Raw genomic sequence first — 22,388 nt, 5'->3', positions numbered from 1 at the left:
TTCTGTCAGCCAAGAACAAGAATCTGAGGCTATTATGGGTGCAGACACATTGAAAATGAACACCCAAAGACGGGAAAAAGACCAGGTGATTTTTTTTTTTCTCTAACTGTCCAGTTTTGGTAATCCTGTGCCCATGACAGCCTCATATATTGGTTCTTGGCTGACAGGAGTGGAACCCAACGTGGTTTTCTGCTGTTGTATGTAGCTCCTCCACGTCAAGGTTTGATGTGTTGTGTATGCTGAGATGCTTTTATGCTTACCACAGTTGTAAAGAGTGATTATTTGAGTTACTATATACTTCCTGGCAACTCAATCCAATTTGGCCATTTTCCTCTGACGTCTCTCATCAACAAGGTGTTTCCACCCACAGAACTGTCGCTCTGTGGCAGCGGGGGCGTGGTCAAGCGCCGGTCTGTGACAGGAGGGCGGAGTCAGGGAAGGTAAGTGGCAGAATCACTACACCTGAGAGCAATTAACCTGTGTTTGTGTGTCTTCCCAGTGACCGCGTCCTACTTAAGGAGGGAGAGCGAGAGCAGAGGGGCTCTTCCCCGAACCAGACGCTGATTGTGTGTGGGTGTGTGTCCGTGAATTCAAAATAAGTGTTCACTGAAAAGTGTAGCAATAAAACGCTGTACCAACCTGAACTCTGTCCTGCCGTCTTCTGTGCTCCACCGTTATACAAGAGCCACTACAGTGGTACCGAAACCTGGGATCTGGAGCGCAGAAGCCGAACAGCCCCATGGAGTCTTCCCCGTTCGCCGACCTGGTCCACGCCCTCGCCACGGCCCAGCAAAGCCAGCACCAGGCGCTAGTCACGCTCTGTAAGGAGCAGGAGCAGCGCTTCGAGGCCCTGGTGTTGGCCCAGCAAGAGGATCAACAGGCGTTCCGGCACCTCCTCGCATCGGTGGGGACTACCGACGCTTCCACCGCGGGCCCATCCCCCCTCACCCTGACCAAGATGGGCCCACAGGATGACCCCGAGGCTTTCATCACGCTCTTTGAGCAAGTCGCGGAGACCTCGGGGTGGCCGATGGATCAGCGCACGGCGTGCCTCCTCCCCCTGCTAACGGGAGAGGCGCAGCTGGCCACGCTACAGCTCCCCGCCGACCGCCGGCTGGCCTACGCGGACCTTTACCGGGCCATCCTCCAGCGGGTGGGGTGCACTCCTGAACAGCAGCGCCAGCGCTTCCGCGCTCTGCGCTTGGAGGAAGTCGGCCGGCCGTTCGCGTTTGGCCAGCAACTCCGGGACGCCTGCTGGCGGTGGCTGAGGGCCGACAGCCGCGACGCTGAGGGGATCGTCGACCAGGTAGTACTGGAGCAGTTCGTCGCGTCCTTGCCAACAGGAACCGCGGAGTGGGTCCAGTGCCACCACCCGGTGTCGCTGGATCAGGCCATCGAGCTGGCGGAGGACCATTCGACGGCTGTTCCGGCGGCAGGACAGCAGACAGCCTTGTCTCTTCTCTCCTCTTCTCTCTCTCTCTCTCTCTCTCCTCCTGTGTCCCGTCCTCGCCCCATTCCCCCACCGCGGAGGCCGGCACCACCCCAGCCAGCCTGCCGCACCCACGGTGCCCTCCCGTTTCTCCCTTCTGTGTCTGTCTCTCCCCCCCCCTCAGGTGAGTGAGCCCCAGAACACCGGTGCAGAGAGGAAGCCCGGGCCGGTTTGCTAGCGCTGCGGGGAGACGGGCCACCTCCAACAGCAGTGCACGGCAATGGAGGTGGGTGCGGTGGTTCGGATCCCCGACGCGCCAGAGGCCGGCCTCGATCGGGCCAGAGCGTATCGCGTACCGGTGAGTATTCAAAGGGATACATATCAGGCGGGCGGCACGGTGGTGTAGTGGTTAGCGCTGTCGCCTCACAGCAAGAAGGTCCTGGGTTCGAGCCCCGGGGCCGGCGAGGGCCTTTCTGTGCGGAGTTTGCATGTTCTCCCTGTGTCCGCGTGGGTTTCCTCCGGGTGCTCCGGTTTCCCCCACAGTCCAAAGACATGCAGGTTAGGTTAACTGGTGACTCTAAATTGACCGTAGGTGTGAATGTGAGTGTGAATGGTTGTCTGTGTCTATGTGTCAGCCCTGTGATGACCTGGCGACTTGTCCAGGGTGTACCCCGCCTTTCGCCCATAGTCAGCTGGGATAGGCTCCAGCTTGCCTGCGACCCTGTAGAAGGATAAAGCGGCTAGAGATAATGAGATGAGATGAGACATATCAGGCGTTGGTGGATTCCGGTTGTAATCAAACCTCAATTCACCAAAGCCTGGTGCAAAACGAGGCACTGGGGGGAGCACAGGGGGTGAAGGTGTTGTGTGTGCACGGGGATGGTCACAGCTACCCTTTGGTGTCGGTCCACATTTTTTTCCGAGGGGAAAAATGCATAGTAAAGGCGGTGGTTAATCCTCGCCTCACCCACTCGATAATTTTGGGGACTGACTGGCCGGGATTCGGGGAGTTGATGAGCCGTTTAGTGAAGAGTGGGTCCTGCCATACGTCAGCAGGGGGAGGTCCCGGTGTCGCCTTGGCGGGAGCAGCTGTCACAGAGCCATCTACGTCATCTCCGCGTCAGAGTGAGGAGCCACCGGCTCCTCCTCTCTCTCTCGGGGAATCCCTCGCGGATTTCCCGTTACAACAGTCGTGAGACGAGACTCTGCGGCATGCGTTTGACCAAGTAAGAGTAATCGATGGTCAAACGCTCCTGCCGAACGCCACCCCGTCCTTCCCCTATTTCTCTATTATGAAGGATAGATTATACCGAGTGACGCAGGACACTCAGACGAAAGAGCGAGTCACGCAACTTTTAATTCCAAAGAGCCGCCGGGAATTGGTATTCCAGGCGGCTCACTTTAATCCCATGGCTGGACACCTAGGGCAGGATAAGACACTAGCCCGAATAATGGCCCGATTCTATTGGCCGGGGATTCGCGGCGACGTTCGTAGGTGGTGTACGGCGTGCTGCGAATGCCAGTTAGTAAATCCAGCGGCCATTCCAAAAGCGCCTTTGCGCTCTCTACCATTAATCGAGACCCCGTTTGAAAGAGTTGGGATGGATCTCGTCGGGCCATTAGATCGGTCGACATGAGAGTACCGCTTTATATTAGTTCTGGTGGACTATGCAACGCGATACCCGGAAGCAGTGCCTCTGCGCAATATCTCAGCACGCAGTATTGCGGAGGCGCTCTTCCGCATTATCTCCCGAGTTGGAATCCCGAAAGAGATTCTGACTGATCAAGGCACCGCGTTTATGTCACGGACACTGCGCGAACTGTATGGGTTATTGGGGATTAAGCCGATCCGCACCAGCATGCATCACCCACAAACGGACAGTTTAGTGGAACGGTTCAATCGCACCCTCAAGAATATAATTTAAAAATTTGTAAGTGAGGACGCACGTAATTGGGATAAGTGGCTCGAGCCCTTGCTGTTTTCAGTGCGAGAGGTCCCCCAAGCCTCCACGGGGTTCTCCCCGTTCTAATTATTATATGGGCGTAAGCCGCGCGGCATTCTAGATGTGCTGCGGAAAAATTGGGAGGAGAGACCTGCACAAAGCAAAAATGAAATTCAATACGTTATGGACCTGCGCGCAAAACTCCACACCCTCACCCACCTAACCCAGGAGAATTTGCGGCAGGCCCAAGAACAGCAAGCCCGCCTGTACAACAAGGGTATGAGCCTTAGAGAGTTCGCACCGGGAGATAAAGTGCTCGTACTGTTGCCCACATCAAGCTCCAAATTGGTCGCCAAGTGGCAAGGACCCTTTGAGGTCACATGGCGAGTCGGGGACGTCAACTACGAGGTGAGGCGAACGGACAGGGGTGGGGCGCTACAGATTTACCACCTCAACCTGCTTAAACTCTGGAATGAGGAGGTCCCCGTGGCGTTGGTGTTGGTGTTTCCGGAGAAGGCGGAGCTGGGGCCGGAGGTTCAAAAAGGGGCATTGGCGTCAGGTATCCCTCCGGTCCCCTGTGGAGACCACCTCTCCCTGACCCAACTCGCGGAGGTCGCCCAGTTGCAGACCGAGTTTTCGGATGTGTTCTCACCCCTGCCCGGTCGCACTAACCTCATAGAGCACCACATAGAGACGCCCCCGGGGGTGGTAGCGCGTAGCCGCCCTTACAGGCTACCCGAACACAAAAAAAAGGTGGTTCGGGAAGAACTCGAGGCCATGCTCGAAATGGGCATCGTTGAGGAGTCCCACAGTGACTGGAGCAGCCCGGTGGTCTTGGTACCCGAGGCCGAGGGGTTGGTCCGGTTCTGTGTGGACTATAGAAAAGTCAACGCAGTGTCTAAATTTGACGCGTACCCAATGCCTCGGATTGATGAGTTGCTCAATCGACTAGGCACAGCTCGCTTTTATTCGACACTGGATTTGACAAAGGGATACTGGCAGATCCCCTTGACTCCTCTATCCTGAGAAAAAAACGGCCTTTTCCACACCGGATTACACCAGTTCGTCACACTTCCTTTTGGGCTGTTTGAGGCGCCCGCTACGTTTCAGCAGCTGATGGACAGGGTCCTTCGCCCCCACGCCACTTATGCGGCCGCTTACCTAGATGACATCATCGTCTATAGCAGGGGTCGGCAACCTTTGAGACATCGAGTGCCAATTTCAAATTTTCTAGTCAATGAGTGTGCCACTCTCAACAATAATGGTAAAATGACACAAACTACAGGAAAATTTCCAACAAATTTGGAATTTTATTATAAATAGGCATGCATATGAGTATTCCTTACAGATAAATAGATTGTTGTGCTCAGACACAATTTCACATTTTGCTTGTAGGCCTATAATCTGCTACAAAATCAAGGTAAAAAAAAAAAAACAGTTAACAGCAAAAAAAAAAAAAAAACATCTACCAAAGATTATGATAACCAGATGATTGTATAACCCAAAATAGAACTGATAGTTGGATTTGTATTTTGTATTTTTTTTTCTCTGAATGTTTCAACTTCTCTGTCTCTGTTTTCTCCTCTGTGATGCTGAGGAGGACCCTCATGCACCCGTGTGTGTGTGTGTGTGTGTGTGTGTGTGTGTGTGTGTGTGTGTGTGTGTGATTATACATAGAATCTTACTGTATTAAATCTTCTTATAAAATTCTTCTTCTTATAAACACAAACATCTTGTGAATCAACAATTAAAGAAACCTCTCATAAATCGTGTGTGTGTGTGTGTGTGTGTCATTATACATAGAATCTTACTGTATTAATCTTCTTATAAAATTCTTCTTATAAACACATCTTATAAACATCTTATGAATCAACAATTAAAGAAACCTCTCATAAATCATTTTAACAAAGGCCAGTGACGCATAAAAATGCATCACAAACGAAACGGCCACAACATTTTATATAAGCAAACAGCAACGTATTTAACTAATCAGTGTGGGCTGAGGCTAAAATGAATCATAGGCTATGCCTCAATTAATATATCTTGCCTACCAGTCAGTGTGATCCCTGTCCTTGCTTTTCTTGGCTGAACTTTTTTATCTGGGGTTCGTAGTTTGTCACTTTTAATTGTAAACATGCCTAAGAATGGTCCGTCGTCAAGCACGCTTTTCATGTGCGAAAATACCTGCTCACACAGGTATGCTGAGCCGAACACTGACAAGAGGGCCAATGCAATGTTCTTGAGACAGCTGAACTTCTCTGGTGCAGACGTCCAGCATGCGAGGATGCAGGCTCCGTGCTGTTGCACAGGGGTGGACTCCAACTGCTTTCGGAGCTCTGCAAACTTCGTCACCCACAGTGATGAGCTCTTCAGCTCTATCAGCTGCATCTCCACATCCTGTACATCCATCCAGTCGATCAGAGCTGCGTCCAGGTCATGTCCATCAAAGCTGTCAGGCCTGATCAAGAAGGAGAACATTGGACCGTACCGTTTAAAATCCACAAAGCGGGTCGTGAACTCCGCCTCCAGCTCACACATGTATTCGGCTATTTCAGCGGTGCTGATGTTGCGTTGTGAGGACAACTCCCTCAAGTGTCGGAAGTAGCGGAAGGTGGAGGACGCAATGTCACCTGAGAATACTGCAAGCTTGGCAACAAAAGCAGTCCATGTTTCAAACATGTCCAAAACAGTTTGTCCTGCACTTTGCAGTCTGAGATTGAGCTCGTTGAGGTGCCCGGTGATGTCCGCAAGAAACCCAAGTTTCACCATCCACTTCTCGTCCTCCAGTTGCGGATAATGTTGCCCCTTCTCAGCCAGAAACACCTCGATCGCATCGATGCAGCTGACAAAGCGCTCCAGAACTTTTCCGCAGCTCAGCCATCTCACTGCCGAGTGGAGAGGGAGATCTGTGTATGCACTGTCCATTTCCTCGAGCAGGGATTGAAACCGTCGGTGTGTCAGTGCAGATCATTTGACGAGGAAGTTAATCACCTTTGCCACCGTAGCCATGACATCATTGAGATCTGAATTGGACATTTTTGCACACAGGTTTTCCTGGTGAATTATGCAGTGGAGCTTCATGACGGGGTGGCCGACTTTTTCTTCAATTAGTTTGACGGCTCCCTTCTGCTTCCCAACCATGGAGGGAGCGCCGTCTGTAGTTACAGCAAACACCTTCGTCATATCAACTCCTCTCTCCTCAAAATGTTGCATAATCACCGTGGCTACGTCCTCGCCTCTAGTTGTGTCCGGCATAGGCTGCAAACAGCAGAGTTCCTCTCTCACGGTTGTATCACAGTATCTTGCCATGACAGCCAATCGCGGGATGTCATTCACGTCCACACTCTCATCAAGAGCTAGGCTAAAAACCTTAGCATCTTTCAGTCCCTCTGTTTGTTGAGATCTGACATCGTCTGCCATTTCATCGATGCGTCGCTGAACAGTTCGAGCTGACGTGGGCATGTCCTTTATCCGGGTTTTGATGGTGTCTTTGTTGGGCAAGTTGTCAAAAAGAGTCTCTGCGCAACTGAGAAAAGCCTCCTTTATATATTCCCCATCAGTGAATGGCTTTCCGTGTTTAGCGATGCAATTAGCCAGATTATAAGTGGCTTCTGTGACATGGCCTTGACTATTCGCAAACACTTTGAGAGAGCTAGATTGTTTCCCATACCTGGCTACGGCACGTTTGATTGATTCGGCTCTATCGGCAAGGTCTTTATATGTCTTCTCATGTTTTGTCTCGAAATGCTGCTTAACGCTGGAAGTTCGGCACACAACGTTTTCACAGCACAAGGTACATACAGCACAATCTTTGACGAAAACAAAACCATATTCTTCCGTCCAGGAGGGCTGAAATGCCCTAGCTTTAGTTTTTTTAGCCGGAGGCTCTGTCATCTCTGCACTTGTAACGCTATCAGGTAACTTTGATTTTGATGCACGCTAGGCTAATTTTACACATGGGTCTCTGGGAAAGTGGGTGGGAGCTGGGTGGAGAGCGCTGTGGAGCAAATGCGGTTGGAAGATCGTGCTGTCACTCAGAGATTTTTTTTTGCTGATACTGGTCCAGTGTTGTGTGTGCCAGTGATTATGCCGCCGTGTGCCAGCAGTGGCACGCGTGCCATAGGTTGCCGACCCCTGGTCTATAGTAATGACTGGCCGAGGCACCTCGAACATCTGAGGGCCGTCCTTAGGTCGCTGAGGCGAGCGGGGCTCACAGCCAACCCAAAGAAGTGTGCGATTGGGCGGGTGGAAGTATGGTATCTGGGCGTCCACTTGGGCAATGGGCAGGTGTGTCCCCAAATTAATAAGACGGCAGCAATTGCGGCCTGCCCGAGGCCCAAGACCAAAAAGGGGGTGAGACAGTTCCTGGGGCTGGCTGGCTATTACTGTAGGTTTATACCTAATTATTCGGACGTCACCAGCCCGCTGACTGATCTGACTAAAAAGAGGGCACCAGATCCGGTCCAGTGGACGGAGCAATGCCAGCGGGCTTTCTCTGAGGTAAAGGCTGCACTGTGTGGGGGGCCACTTTTACACTCCCCTGACTTTTCTCTCCCCTTTATATTGCAGACCGATGCGTCAGACAGAGGGCTGGGGGCTGTTTTGTCCCAGGAGGTGGAGGACCGCCCAGTCTTATACATCAGCAGGAAGCTGTCGGTGCGTGAGGGGCGCTACAGCACCATAGAGAAAGAGAGTGTTTGGCGATCAAGTGGGCGGTCCTCACCCTCCGTTACTACCTGCTGGGGCGCCCTTTCACCCTCTGTTCAGACCACGCGCCCCTCGAGTGGCTCCACCGCATGAAGGATGCCAACGCGTGGATCACCCGTTGCTATCTGGCACTCCAACCCTTTAATTTCAAGGTGGTCCACAGGCCGGGGGCGCAGATGGTCATGGCGGACTTCCTCTCCCGTCAAGGGGGGGGGGAGTCGGCTGCAGGCCGGACGGCCGCCCGGCCTGAGTCGGGCGGTGGGGGTATGTGGCAGCGGGGGCGTGGTCAAGCGCCAGTCTGTGACAGGAGGGCGGAGTCAGGGAAGGTAAGTGGCAGAATCACTACACCTGAGAGCAATTAACCTGTGTTTGTGTGTCTTCCCAGTGACCACGCCCAACTTAAGGAGGGAGAGCGAGAGCAGAGGGGCTCTTCCCCGAACCAGACGCCGATTGTGTGTGGGTGTGTGTCCGTGAATTCAAAATAAGGTGTTCACTGAAAAGTGTAGCAATAAAACGCTGTACCAACCTGAACTCTGTCCTGCCGTCTTCTGTGCTCCACCGTTATACGAGAGCCGCTACACGCTCATTCAATGTTTTTTGCACCGTTCTGTGTAAAATCTAGAGATCAGCAGTTTCTGAAATACTCAAGTCCATCTGGTACCAACAACCGTGCCACAGTTAAAGTCAGAGATTTCACATTTTTTCCCCCTATTCTGATTGTAAGTGTATATCATAGATTTAGGAACTTTAATCTCTCCTTTGTGCTTATCAGTCACATACTGACGTCTTTAATTCAGACCTTCAGACCCTCACTCTACACACATACACGCTCTCATTCTTGGCACGTGTAGAAGCCCTCAACAGAACAGCATCATCCAAAACCAATCATTCAAAGTACACAGAGGAGCCAGAAATGTCAAACAGCAAGAGAGAAAAATAAACCAGAGATATGGCGGAAATCTGTTTTGAGCTACTCTGTTTAGCATTACAACTACAACATGGTGATTTGAGCCTGGGAACTCTCAATTTGACAGAAACTCTATGCTATAAATCTAATCTTAAAAAAAAAAAAAGGTGTAATGTGGACAAGTTGAGGGGAATCGCCTACATGTGGACTATCAGTATAGACCAGGCCAGCTGTTTGGATGAAGGGAGTTACTGCAGAGCTAGAATTAAACTTTGGAGTCTTCAAGCATAGCTGTAAAAACATTGCTAGTCAAAAACGCCATGGAGTTTCCACAGCAAAGGAGAGAGAGAGAGATGCTGCTGAGAGAAAAAAACCTCACCACATTCTTCATCTGCCTAAATAATTGTAATTATGATTAACTGATAAAATGTAATTAATCTGTACATCTAGGCATTTCACATTTTGATCTGTAAGATTCAGGCTCCTGTTTCTAATAACTAGACACAGACTGAGAGAGAAGGAGGAACTGAAAATGAGGTATTACTAGCAGAGCCATGGGTCAGTTGGTAGCACAACGTCTTCTATTAACGTCCATCCATAAACACAGAGCACTCAATAACCCCTCAAACTGTGTTAAACCAATCTATAAACGTTACACGATACATGATTTACCCTTTCAAATTCATTTGACTTTGTTGAGGGTGTAACCATGAAAATTACCTTATTTTTTTCCCAGGTTCATGTTTTACAATGACAGAGATTTACAAAAGTGTGCAGTGTGTCAAAGCTTTGCTCATTTATTCATCTTCAATAACCACTTTACCCTAGTTGGTAAAGCCTATCCCAGGAACACTGGGCACAAGGCAGGAATACAACCTGAATGGGATGATCATCCCATTTTTGTAACATGTCTTCTGTTATTTCGTATGTTATGGGATTAATTCCATGTTATTTTAATCAACACTGCAAATGAATTGCAGTAGGTAAAAAGCATTAAGATAACAATAATTTGCTAAATATGATGCCAAATTCCATCCATCCATTATCTGTAGCTGCTTATCCTGTCCAACAGGGTCGCAGGCAAGCTGGCACCTATCCCAGCTGACTATGGGCGAAAGGCGGGGTACACCCTGGACAAGTTGCCAGGTCATCGCAGGACTGACACATAGAGACAAACAACCACTCACATTCACACCTACAGTCAATTTAGAGCCACCAATTAGCCTAACCTGCATGTCTTTGGACTGTGGGGGAAACCGGAGCACCCAGAGGAAACCCATGTGGACAGCATGCAAACTCCGCACAGAAAGGCCCTTGCCAGCCGCTGGGCTCGAACCCAGGACCTTCTTGCTGTGAGGCGACAGTGCTAACCACTACACCACTGTGCCGCCCATGATACCAAATTGCCCATGATAATAGCCAGGCCATTTTTTTTGTGATAATTCTTCACCATATTCTTATTGTGTGGTTTTTTAAAAATAATTTTAATTTCACCAGAAATGCATTTATCAAAAGTCGCATCAGAAACAAACCTGTGAGCATTTACCTATATTGGTGCATGCCTTAGTGTGATGTAATCACTACTGGAAATTTGCATACCAACCCAACCATTAAGTAAACGTATAGTGATCTACATGCTGACTTAAAGGGGAACTGAAAGCAAATTATCATCAAAATTCTATTTCTCTCATTTTATGAAATGTCGGAATGCATTTCTCTTAGCTATTTTGTCACTGCAATAGCAAGTTATGAGTGTTTGAAATATGCTATGTAATATATCAGTCCATACGTCAAAGCAATGGCCGTAAATGAGATTCACCAAGACCTGTGCAAGACCTCGTAGGAGTCTCATCTTTATCCTGTTCTACATGGTCGCAAGCAAGCTGGAGCCTACCCCAGCTGACTACGGGCGAAAGGCGGGGTACACCCTGGACAAGTTGCCAGGTCATCACAGGGCTGACACATAGACACAGACAACCATTCACACTCACATTCACACCTATGGTCAATTTAGAGTCACCAGTTAACCTAACCTGCATGTCTTTGGACTGTGGGGGAAACCGGAGCACCCTGAGGAAACCCACACGGACACGGGGAGAACATGCAAACTCCGCACAGAAAGGCCCTCGCCGGCCACGGGGCTTGAACCCGGACCTTCTTGCTGTGAGGCGACAGCGCTAACCACTACACCACCGTGCCGCCCGACCTCGTAGGAGTAAGTAAGTAAAATGTACAGCAGAAATCAAAGTGACCAACAACATCTGCCAACGTTGTCAAAAGAGACGTGCACCCTCCTTCAAATCCTGACGTAATCAAGCCAGAAGTTTTCCCTGTGTCCGAAATCACTCCCTACTCACTATATAGGGCACTATATAGTGGGGACGCCATTTTGAAGTGCTGCCCGAAACCTTAGTAAGGATTATGTGGGAAATGCGCTATTATTATTTTGTGATAATATGTATTTATCACAAAAATACATGCATGTATTAAATATTTTGAAAACCCACCAGCCGCTTGATCTGGCACATTTTAATTGTGCGACAGTAATGACAAATACCAGCACGACAGACTAGTCCTTATCCTGTCATTTTTCCAACTCTTCTCTACTCCACATTATTCCATACACCTTCGAACCAATCTCCATCACTGATGAAGATGGCAAATCTTGAAATTAATCTAAATTGGAATGGTACGGCGATTTGGCTGCTGTGTACACAGTTTTCAAAATGGCGGCGCTGACACTTCACGTTTGAAATCTCGCACAAGTCTTGTGAAGATCACACGGATAAGCGACGCTTTCTGTGGACCACACGAACTACATTCAACATGGCTAAAAACCGAAAAGGCCGATAAGTGTAATATAATATACCAATATGAGTTACGATATAAGGTTACTAAAACCGAAAACATAATTGAATAACACGTTAATTAAGAAATAAAGCAAATTTAAAAATGACTTCAGTTCCCCTTTAACTAGTTATATTTAAACTACTGCAGCTGTACATATTAGAATTACAGTGGCTTGAATTGTCCTTGGATGAGCCACATTTGTCCAAAGACATATACTAGTGCATCTCAAAAAATTAGAATATTGTGAAAAAGTTCAATATTTTCCATCAGTTATTTAAGAAAGTGAAAATGTTATATATTATAGACTCATTACACATAAACTAAAATGTTTCAAGCATTTTTCTATTTTAATTTTAATCAGTATGACATACAGTACAAAAACATCTCAAAATATTAGAATATTTCATTTTGAGTTTGAGTAAAACAGTATGAACACAGTGCATCTCTCGGTCTAGTTCAGTACACACAACCACAATCATGGGGAAGACTGCTGACTTGACTGCTGTCCAGAAGATGATCACTGATGCCCTCCACAAGGAGGGTAAGCCACGAAAGGTCATTGCTGAAAAGGGTGGCTGGAAAAGGTGCACAAGCAACAGGGATGGCCGCAGTCTTGAGAGGATTGTCGAGAAAATTTGATTCAAGAACTTGGGAGAGCTTCACAAGGAGTGGACTGAGGCTGGTGTCAGTGTATCAAGACCCATCACGAACAGACATCTTCAAGAAAGGGGATACAACTTTCGCATTCTTAATATCAAGCTACTCCTGAGCCAGAGACAATGTCAGAAGTGTCTTATCTGGGCTAAGGAGAGAAAGAACTGGACTGTTGCTCAGTGGTCCAAAGTCCTCTTTTCAGATGAAAGTACATTTTGCATTTAATTTGGAAATCATGGTTCTAGAGTCTGGAGGAAGAGTGGAGAGGCACAGAATCCAAGGTGTTTGAAGCCCAGTGTGAAGTTTCCACAGTCTGTGATGATTTGGGGTGCCATGTCATCTGCTGGTGTTGGTCCACTGTATTTTATCAAGTCCAAAGTCAACACAGCCATCTACCAGGAGATTTTAGAGCACTTCATGCTTCCATTTGCTGACGAGCTTTTTGGAGATGCTAATTTCCTTTTCCAGCAGGACTTAGCACCTACCCACAGTGCCAAAACTACTACCAAATGGTTTGCTGACCATGATATTACTGTGTTTGATTGGCCAGCCAACTTGCCTGACCTGAACCCCATAGAGAATCTATGGGGTATTGTCAAGAGGAAGATGAGAAACACCCGACCCAAAAATACAGATACACTGAAGGCCACTATCAAAGCAACCTGGGCTTCAATAACACCTCAGCAGTGCCACAGACTGATCACCTCCATGCCACACCGCATTGATACAGTAATTCATGGTAAAGGAGCCCCAACCAAGTATTGAGTGTATACTGTAAATGAATATACTTTTCAGAAGTTGGACATTTCTGTATTGTAAATCCTTTTTTTTGATTGATCTTAGGGAATATTCTAATAATTTGAGATACTGGATTTCTGATTTTCATGAGCTATAAGCCATAATCATCAAAATTAAAACAAAAAAGGCTTTAAATATTTCACTTTACATGTAATGAATATAGAATATATGAAAGTTTACCTTTTTGAATTAAATTATGAAAAAAAGGAACTTTTTCATGGTATTCTAATTTTTTGAGATGCACTAGTATATTATCCATAATGTCAATATACAATGTCTCAGTGTGAGCCAGAGGAATGTTGGAAAAATGTAAGTTTCATTTTTTTCACTGGCATTGTCTTCCACTCATTACACACAGAACACTGCCAAGTCTGTGTTACATCAGAACATTCTTCTCTGAACGCAGCATAGTTATGGAAACAGATGTCGTTCTGAGACAGAAGCATGTGCAAAATGTTAAAATGGGCCTTGACTTTACACTAAGGGCCCTGTTTGACGAGAAGACCACCTTGATCCCAGAAGAAATTGCCCACTTTGACACTGTGACCTTTGCCCACGACCTTGTTAAAACACCCACAGTGTCTTGTGTGGAAGGTGAGGCTGTCTCACAAATGAGAACAGTAATGAGGTCAACATAATCGTTCACATACGTTTAGGCTTTAGTGTGAACACACAGTGTGTTCACATCCATCAGTGACCATTAAAGCAGTCACCCTTGGCCCCAGACAGTTAAAGACAATGTTAAGAGTAATGTTGAGACAGCAAGCTTGTATTACAGCACCATGAGAAAGGAGAGCATCAGTTTGACCCCTGTTTCTCAGTCCATTAACCATATTCCATGCAGCTACACCTCCTCACATGACTTTTAGCATTCAGGCAGTATTATTAAATGGAACTCTTAACACACACACAATTTGGATGGAATAGGACAGAATGCACTAATGTGCAGTTATACATTCGATAAACCTGCGTATTTTCCTGGTAAAAATGCTCTTCAAAAGCTGCAATTACAAATGACAAAGCTTGAGCTTTACAGGTAAAGGTACACTATGCTTATAATGTCCCAGATATTATAAACCCCAATTTGAAAAAGTTGGGACAGTATGCTGAAATTGAAAGTAAAACTGAAAACCATGATTTGTAAATAATCTTTGACTTGTATTCCACTCAAAACAATACAACACAATATTTGATGTTTTATCTCATGAATTTTATGCTTTTGGCGGCACGGTGGTGTAGTGGTTAGCGCTGTCGCCTCACAGCAAGAAGGTCCAGGTTCGAGCCCCGTGGCCGGCGAGGGCCTTTCTGTGTGGAGTTTGCATGTTCTCCCCGTGTCCGCGTGGGTTTCCTCCGGGTGCTCCGGTTTCCCCCACAGTCCAAAGACATGCAGGTTAGGTTAACTGGTGACTCTAAATTGACCGTAGGTGTGAATGGTTGTTTGTGTCTGTGTGTCAGCCCTGTGATGACCTGGCGACTTGTCCAGGGTGTACCCCACCTTTCGCCCGTAGTCAGCTGGGATAGGCTCCAGCTTGCCTGCGACCCTGTAGAACAGGATAAAGCGGCTAGAGAGAATGAGATGAGATTTTATGTTTTTTTCAAAATAAACACATTTCAATTTTCAACACATTTAAAAAAAATTGGGATGATAAAGCATTTACCACTTTATAATGTTGCCATTCCTTCTCACAACATTTAAACGTGTTTAGGGACTTAGGACACCAAGTGATGAAATGTTTCACGTGTTATTTTGTCCCATTATTCCTGCAAACAGGTCTGAAGGGGTGCAACAGTACAGGGTCATTGATGATATACTTCTCATTCCAAAATTCGCCACATGTGCTGTATTGGGGACGGGGGGGACAGGCACCCGCTCTATCCACAGCTATGCCTTTGTAACATGCAGAATGTGGTTTTGCATTGTCTTGTTGAAATATCCCTGGAAAAGATGTCTTAATGGCAGAATATATTGCTCCAAAATCTCAATGTACATTTCTGCATTAATGCTGCCATCACAGAAGGGTAAGTTACCTTTCCAAGGGCACTGACACAACCCCATACCATGTCAGACCCTCGCTTTTGGACTTGGTGCTGGTAACAGTCTGGATGGTCCTTTTCATCTTTGGTCTGGAGCACATTGCATCCATTTCTTCCAAAAAAGACCTGGAATACTGATTTGTCTGACTAATAGACACATTTCCACTGTATGATGGTCCATTCTAGATGCCTCTGAGCCCAGAGAAAAATCAACAGCGCTTCTGTTAACACAGTTAACATAAGGCTTCCTTTTTGCAGGGTAAAGTTTTAACTGGCATTTGTGGATGTAACCCTGTATTGTAGAGCTTGACAAAGGTCTACCAAAGTAATCCTGAGCCCATGTGGTTATATCAGATATAGATGAATGACGGTTCTTGAAGTAGTGCCGTCTGACAGATCGGAGATCACGGCTGTTCAGCTTAGGCTTGTGCCCTTGCACTTTATGTACTAAAATTCCTTCAGATTCCTTGAATCGTTTAATGATATAATGCATCTTATAGGGTCAAATATCCAAATCCCTTCTTATCTTTCTTTGTGGAACATTGTTTTTAACATTTCAATAATTTTCTCATGCATTTATTGACAAACTGGAGATCCTCAGCCCATCTTCGCTCCTCAAAGACTAGGCCTTTCCTGGATACTGATTTTGTACCAAATCATGATTACAGTCACCTGTGGATATCAACTGTTTCAAATCACATTGTTAATTGTTTTACCTCATTACTAGCCCTAAATTGCCCCTGTACAAACTTTATTTTGGAACGTTCTGCAGGCCTGAAACGCAGGAATGGATATATATTAACATCTGCAGGAAACTCCTGTGGATGTTCTATCAGTCTGTGGTCGCCATTGTCCTGTTTTACACCGTGGTGTGCTGGGGGGCAGCACATCCAAGAAGGACACATCCAGGCTGGACAAACTGATCGGGTGGGCCGGCTCTGTGGTCGGCATGAAGCTGGACTCTCTGGTGACGGTGGCAGAGAAGAGGTCTATGGACAAACTGTTGAACATCATGGACGATGCCAGTCAACCCTCTGCACACCGTCATCAGCAACCAGAGGAGCCTGTTCAGTGACAGAATGCTCCTTCCCAAGTGCAGGATGAACAGACTCAAAAACTCCTTTGTCCCTCATGTCATCAGACTGTACAACTCCTCTCGGGGGGGGGGGGGGGGGGGGGGGGTGTAAACAGGAGGACAGAGGACAGGAAGGAGCAGTAGCCTAGACTAACAATAAGCAATACCAGACAATGTGCAATATAAAGTGCAATATCTCTCCTACCGCCGCCACCCCCCCTTCTCCCCCCCTCCCCCTTCCTCTCTTCCCCATATCTTATTCTTTTTATATATTTGTATATGTAAATACTTATTTTAATTTATCTAGAAGTTTTCTCTATTTCTTTTCTCTGTTTATCTGTAATGATGCTGCTGGAATCTTAATTTCCCTGAGGGAACCCTCCCAAAGGGATCAGTAAAGTTATCTAATCTATCTATCCAAATAAAATGAAGTTGACCAAACAATATATGAAATATCTTGGGTTCATACTGTCTGCAATGAAATACAAGTCAAAGTAAATTTAGAAATCACTACTTTATTTTTTCATTTGCAGGCTCTATACTTCTCCAACTGTTGGGGCTGTATATGTAAACAAGGATTTGGATGTAAATCCCTAAGCATAGCCCAGCAATCCAAGCTCCCTTCATCACTTACAGAGCTCCCTGTAGAACTGTTTGGGAGCTTGCCATTCCCTATATGCATTCCTCTGCTGTACAAATGTTTATTCTCCTAATTACAAGGCAGCAGAGGTCATATACAAGCTGAAGACAGGGAATACTTACAATTAAGCGCAGGTCCGGAACTCAGGAGTGTGTCTGAACAGTGAGAGAGAAGAGAAACGTTAGGGGTGCAGCAGAGAGCATAGCGGAAGAGAAAACATTCTTAGGCACAGACAGTGAGGAGCCTGTCTCATAGCATACCTCATGGAACACATAAGGGTACAGGCTAGGATGTGAAAGCAGTTATGAACTGAAGATATGAGTAGATATCACACAGTGCCTGACTTTCCAGCAGCAGGAAAAGCACACAAAATACTACGACTATAAGCCATAAAATCAAGACAGGCGCAAACCTGACACACTTTTCATAATGCTTTGCTTTCGGGATCACAATGTGTATTCCTAAAGTGCCTTTTGATAGTGTAGATTTCTGCATAATGAAAAGCAGGCCATGCTTAAGATGGTCCAACTGTGGTCCTCTCTCTCTCTCTGGGCCTCATGAAAAGCTGGACTCTGAAGATATTACTACAAGGGCTATGTGCATCCAATATTTCAATGTATTATGCAATATTTGGCTGAACACAGAAGCCATTTTCATGAATATTTGAAGACAGAGTGCAATGGATAAGCAAAACTCCTAAAAGCCCTAAAGCTGCAAAGTCATAAAACCTTACAATCGTAAATTAGTATTCAATATCCAGTTAACTATATACATGTAAATACAGCTGCGGCTCATGATACCGTCTAGTCAAGATAACAGACAGAGGGCATGGTAATCACACAGCACAAATGAACTGAAATCAATGTCTGACTCATTAGTTTCTTTTAGTAAATCTAATAAACAGAAAAGTAAGATTTAGTGTGTTGCCAGAGCCAAACATCATCGTGCACTCTGTGACATGTGCAGTGGAGACTTCACTTAAAGGGATCCTCCAGTGGATTTACTCTTATGTTAAGTATTCGTAGATTTCAACAGTCAAACAAACATTCATTTTCAGAGACCAAATAGTGTTCTAGAAAAATTTATTTTTATTAAAATATCAGATGGGCCTCCTGCGGAAGTGACATATGCGATGACGTGGCTTAGTGGAAGTTTGGAGCATCTCGGCTCTTTATATCCTCCGCTTACATCGTGATTTTGCTAGTAGAGTTTGAATGAATTATGTAATGAAACACTTTCGTCTCCCAACAAAGAACACTGGATAATCTTATCTTTGGAGACAACTGTCTCTGTCTGGATTTCAACACTGACTGGTTCATCTGTTTGCACAGCAATATCCCTCTTTCTGGTCAATTCATGTTCCTAGCACATAAATGAAAATGAAACTACCATGAAATAAAACTTCAGAAATGTCAAATTATTGAGTTTCATGCAAAATGTTCTGAGTAATTCTCTTATCTGGAGTGTAGTCGACTGTATCTGAAGCTCAATTGAATGCTCCGTCTCTTGAGCCGTCGGTAATTGTTCTTTAAAGGAAAAGGCAACTTTTGTACAAAATCACCACAAATAGATAGATAAATATATAAAGTAATCGATCATGGAATTTATAGAGAAAGAACAGACCGCATAACAGTATCTTTTAACTTTTAATAATATGGGCTTGCGCTGAGCTCAGCGAAGATGCGTTCCGCAATATTGATCTACTGCGTGACGTCATGCGGCCCACCACTGAAAAGAACTCTTCAGTGCTTCATGGTAATAAGGTAAAAAACCAGTACAATCGCTTCTTCAAAGTTTCACCAAATGGTTTTATTTATGCAACTTAAAGCTCATAATACTGCATAACTTTGGTTGAGTAAAAACACCGAGCAAAAACATGGCTGAATCCTGAATGATTCCTATTTGGATTTGTCCTACCAAGCCTACTGCGCATGCGTGAAGCGGCTCGGCTCGGTTTTCCCTTTCGGGCGCTCTCGTTTTCTGTTAGAATTTGGTAAAGAAAAAAATATATATATTATTTACCAGCTTACCGGGTCCATGAACATAAATCTGACAGCTGACAAGGTCGGGATATAAACGAATCGAATACAAGCCACCTGCCGGGACTCCTAATCACAGTGATCTGCTTGTAAACACTGTTTTCATGGGCCCAGTGACGTCACAGATCAGAGGGAGGCGCATTAACGAAAGATTCTGATTGGTTTATAGTTGCCCACAATCTCAAAATGGCTGCCTCCTCCAACTTCGACTCCTCTGTGTCAATTCATGATTTCAAAGTTAAAAATATTTTTAACTTTATTTTTTATATTTTTTATACTTTATATTTAATATTTTTTCATGTTCGATATATAATGGAAATAATTAACGGAATTGATTACGTATATGTTTTTCTCCTTTTACACACCTGGTTTTGTACAAAAGTTGCCTTTTCCTTTAACGTTGGTGTTTTCTTTGTCACCCGTATTTTCTTCCAGTATATGCTGAAGAGCCGACAACGCATCGGAATGCTGATTACAATTCACCAGGTAAGACACCGATAATATACCAGGGACGGATCCAGACCGATGCACGTGCAGAAACACATGTGCACCACTTGGCACATGTCATGGGGTGTTTGTTTACTTTACAGAGTTGGAATATCGGTCATGGGGTGTTTGTTTACTTTACAGAGTTGGAATATCGGTCATGGGGTGTTTGTTTACTTTACAGAGTTGGAATATCGGTCATGGGGTGTTTGTTTACTTTACAGAGTTGGAATATCGGTCATGGGGTGTTTGTTTACTTTACAGAGTTGGAATATCGGTCATGGGGTGTTTGTTTACTTTACCGCTAGCCAGTTATATGGGCTATAGCCACGCTCAACCAACAGACTGGGCCGAGCCGCAGTCATAGCGGCCCGTGGCTGCCCTCTTCAGAAAGAGCTCGGCGTGCTCTACGCCCCTGTGAGAATCCATAGTGATGTGGTAAAATTTGTGAAACTATTTCTGCAAATGTGCATCTGTCAGATTCTTGGGCTGGATCTGTCCCTGTATACTACAAAGCACCATGGTAGAACAAAGTCGAAACTAACCTCCCGATGTCATCTCTGTTGCCACTCAACACTGCATCAGTCGATTTCTGGAGCTGAATGATGGGCAAATATTGTTGGCATGGCATCGTCTTTTCTTTCTTTTTATTCTGGAAGCCCCCATTAATCTTACTTTTAATTCCATCGATTCATCAAAACAGGATGATTCAAAATGTTCAGAGCATGAGTAGGGCACCACAGACAGATTGTTTTGAGGTCTTCCGATAACATGAATCCATTTCTTGCGAATAGTTGGACAATTCTGGCCAGGTAAATGGTGAAAAGATATCTTCTCGTCCTTCTTTTTAGCATCATTTTGGCATTTATATGCTGCCCAATGAGGTATACTTATTTAAAAACCTATAAATTTGGTAAAAACACTTGTAAAACGGACAAAACCACGATGTAAGCAGAGGACATAAACAGCCGAGATGCTCCAAGCTTCCACTAAGCCACGTCATCGCATACGTCACTTCTGTGGGAGGCCCGTCTGGGATTTTAATAAAATTAATTTTTCTAAAACACTATTTGTTCTCCGAAAATGAATGGTTGACTGCTAAACTCAACGAATACTTTTACTTAACACAAGTTTAAGAGTAAATCCGCTGGAGGATCCCTTTTAATAAGGCTTCATCTCAGGAAACAAACAACTGCTGATTCTAATTTCCAGTGGTGCACTAACTTAATCCTCTTTTAGGGGAATTGGGGAAAATGCTATATACACATTTTGGGTTCTCTTACAATTATTAAATTTCAACTCAGGATCATTAAGTCATTAAATGAGGCTTGAATTCAGAATTTCCCTCAAGGACAAATGGAGGTAAATAGATAAACGCAAAAATCAAGAGAAGAGCACACTACATGGACAGGAAGACCATCTGAGGTCTTTTTTAGCTGTTCTAGTAAACTTTGTTCAGCAAAGTCATCAGGACTATAGGTAACTGGGGGTTGCAATAGGCACACTTTAAAGTGCCTAAAAAAAAAAGTGCACACTTTATCATGGGTAAATTCAGAAGCAAGATCAATGTAATTCTCCTATTTTATATTAAACTTTGGTCAAATATCTCTCACATTTTGCGTAATTTTTTTACCTTGCGCAATACCAGAAAAATTCAGTTGAAATCAAGCCATTTGAGGCGAATTGGTCCACCTCTGAAAAAACTTGACATTTGGATTTCCCAGCAAACATTGGTTTTCATGACGTCGCGTGCGGGACGCCTCCCTCTGAATCCTACGTCAGCGCTGGTTTGTTTATGAGAAAACGACCTGGTGGTTTTCTGCAAATTTCTTCAACGTTATCACGCAATTATTAAAATGGTTAACAGATGTATTGTAGGAGGGTGTAGCAACACCAATCTTGATGGGATTAGTACTGATCGTTTCCCAAAAGACCGGACAATAAGAGAGAAATGGGAGCGCTCTGTGCGAGGCACCCGAAAAAACTGGCTACATGCTACAGACTACAGCATTATTTGCGGTGCTCACATCACAAGGCCCGACAACTTTGAGAACTATTTGCAGTGGGAAATGGGCTTCGCGAGGCAACTTGATCTGAAAAAAGATGCAGTTCCATCTGTCAGAATGCCCAAAGCAACACCGTCTCCATCTGTATCAGCGTCACCAAAGGAGCCAGCTGTGTTCATCTCCCCTGACAGAAGGCAAAGTGCCGCATCCACCGAGGCCCTCGAAGCCGAGGACCAAGCAGAGCCGAGAAAAAGACCAAGAAAATCGGCAATTCACAAGTTGACTGTTGCCAGGGTAAGAAATAATTCTGACATCTCATTATATTCTTCATTCAAAGGTGAAGTAACATTGCGCTCAGGTGACAATTCCATATTTCAATGCAAAATCGCTAGCTGCTAAACTTGGTCTACACAGGCTGTGCACTGAAACCGTGCGAGCTCTCGCAGCCTGCTGGCGCTTCCGCAGGTTATGTCATGATTCTGGCTCCAGACTCCCTTGGGATTTTTCCAGATGCGTTTTGTTATTTTATTTTTTTCTGCTGTAGACAGATGGCCTTGTGCAAGATTACCCTTCTGGATGAGTGTGTAAAGGGACATACTTTCATATTTTAAAAAAAAAATGAAATTGGTCCAGGATATGCACTTTAAGAAGTAGCAGTAATTAACAGTACTCTTGTATTTTGTACATTTTCAAAGAAATTATGAAATTAAAAACATCTCTGACTAAGGCACTCCAAATTAAAATGTCTTTAATATTTTAGACAAGTCCTACATGGACAAATTAAAAACAAAGCCCACGCGTAGCGGCATGGGTGCCTTCT

The 22,388-nt window shown here is 45.4% G+C and overlaps 1 protein-coding gene across 1 annotated transcript in view; it reads right to left on the bottom strand.

Moving 5' to 3' along the window:
* Window positions 1-22,388, bottom strand: part of lzts2a (leucine zipper, putative tumor suppressor 2a) — a 133,446-nt gene that overhangs the window by 99,115 nt on the left and 11,943 nt on the right. The window contains exon 2 of the mRNA XM_060925757.1: window positions 17,160-17,192. The gene's annotated coding sequence lies outside the window, so the exon portion shown is untranslated. The remainder of the gene's footprint in view (window positions 1-17,159; window positions 17,193-22,388) is intronic.

The sequence above is a fragment of the Neoarius graeffei genome, chromosome 7, assembly GCF_027579695.1.
Source record: "Neoarius graeffei isolate fNeoGra1 chromosome 7, fNeoGra1.pri, whole genome shotgun sequence".
Taxonomy (NCBI): Eukaryota; Metazoa; Chordata; class Actinopteri; order Siluriformes; family Ariidae; genus Neoarius; species Neoarius graeffei.
This window is presented reverse-complemented; position numbering and strand designations above follow the sequence as displayed.